The following is a 2,269-nucleotide window of genomic DNA, read 5'->3' as shown; positions in this document are numbered from 1 at the left end:
TCTTTCTTTCTTTCTTTCTTTCTTTCTTTCTTTCTTTCTTTCTTTCTTTCTTTCTTTGTATTGGACATTGAACCTAGAACTTCATTCATGCTAGATAAGTCTCAACTATTGAGCCACATTCTCAGCCTACTTTTTTAAACCTTTGCTATTGAGGCAGGGTGTCATTAACTTGTCCAAGCTAGCGTTGAACTTGTGATCCTCCTGCCTCAGCTTTCCCAGTAGCTGGGTGGCAGACCTGACCTGCCTCACTAGGCCTGTCTAATAAAGATTTTGTAGTTCAGAATGTGAACAATTCAAGATGATTCTAACAATTGGCAGAAGATGACCACAGGATATTTACGTGTTTTGCATAGAAGGTATTCATACTATCATATGCTCTGCCTCTCCACCTCCATAATTTTGTTTTCAACAGTCTTACTATGTAGCCCAGGCTAGCCTTAAACTCTGTGATCTTCCTGTCTCAGTTTCCCACATACTGGTATTATAGGTGTGAGCTACATGCTTGACTTTGAAGAATATTTTATTATAATAATTTATGGCAGAAAACTAGGCTAAATTGTCATGTATTCTTTATAGAAGGTAAATATTTATAACACCTGTCTGCTCTGTACCCCCTTAATATGTCATGCAACTGATGATGGTTTGATTTACTACCACTAGAATTTAGGCTTCCTTCAAAGAAAATAGTGAGACGAAGACTACAAATGAACCCAACATTCCATCTACACTTGTTTTGCTTTGTTGCTGGGACACATACAGCTGGGGACACCATTTGCATAGACTGAGAGGGCCCCCCTGATATGAAAAAGAAGGACCCCTGGGTCTTATCACCAACTTTGGATTTATACTTTGTTCTGAAGTTTTCTACTAAACGGGCAGGTTTGTTTAACTCTCATTAGGAATATATCACAATACCATGAAATAAACTTTTCACTTTTTGCTGCTCCCCCCCCAAATACCTCAAAGACACAAAAAGATGGAAGCATATCAATGTACTGTATTTGTGGCAAATGCTATGGCGTTCTTCTCTAAATACTAATCTCATCGTTTTTAATTTTTTAAAGAGAGTTATTTTAAAAAATGTGTATATATGCGTAGATATATATATGTGTGTGTGTATGTGTGTGTGTGTGTGTGTGTGTGTGTGTGTGTATGCAGGTGCCCACAGTGTTCAGAAGAGGGCATTGGATTTCCTGGAGCTGGAGTTACAGGTACTTCTGAGCTGCCTGATGTGTGTGCTGGAAACTGAACTCGGGTGGTCTCCAAGATTAAGGTGCGCTCTTAACTGCTGAGTCATCTCTCTTCATCCTTACTGAGCCTCCTCAGCTTTGCTCAGCTGTTGTGCATCCAGGTATCTTCTGAGTTCCAGAGGCTATGCCAGATATGCAATGCAAGTTTACTACCCTCAGTAGAGACTGACTTAGTCAAAGACATTTGGGCCCTTGTGTTCAATCAGAGAGAAAGGAAGTCCTGTTGGGAGGAGCATTTGGGGAAGACTTTCTTGAGCTACAAGAAGGAGATGAAGCTTCTTCCCTCCTTAGGACATTGTTGCTTGAGGATGTGATACTTGGACACCTGATAGCCATCTTGAGACCTAACGTGTTTTCATACAAGACATATTACTATAAATTAGTGATAACCGGGAGAAACTTTGGGAAGCGCCAAATTCAGGTGTTTCATTTCTTTTTGTTGGGCCTGGCTTCATACTGTTTGACTTAGTAACATACCCTCATGAAAAATCGTAACTCTTAATCTAACCATTAGGTTTACGAAACAATGATACACTTGGAAACAATCTGACTAAGGAGGGGCCATTTTAGAGAGAAAATTGATGTGGCGCCTGTGGCTATGTGGTAATGTCAAGAAGTGTCCTATCGTCAGTAGCTCACTTAGTGGGCAGAATATTCATAGAAGAGGGAAAACAACCCACCAAAGATGGATGATATTTGCAGAACTGGAGAGGTAACCAATGGTGCATTTAGCCTTATCACAAACATTACCACACAGCACAAGCCAAAATAATATCTTGTGGAGTGTTTGCTAGGCCCTCTGTGTTGAGGGCCTGACTCAGCTGCAGACATGTCTCACCACAGCTCAGTTAAGTGTTGTTGCCATACCTATTTGCGTATGGGGAAGCGGGAGGCTGGGTGACAGTAAGCAGCATGCTAGGAAAAGCAGGGACGTGAGCCTGGCCGCTGCAGTTTTCTGCCTGGGAATCAATTTATGGTTAAGACATCTCGGCAGATATTGGGCGGCTACTTAGATAAGG

The sequence above is a fragment of the Psammomys obesus genome, unplaced genomic scaffold (assembly GCF_907164565.1).
Source record: "Psammomys obesus unplaced genomic scaffold, mPsaObe1.curated_primary_1811, whole genome shotgun sequence".
NCBI lineage: Eukaryota > Metazoa > Chordata > Mammalia > Rodentia > Muridae > Psammomys > Psammomys obesus.
Note: the sequence above shows the minus strand (reverse complement) of the source record.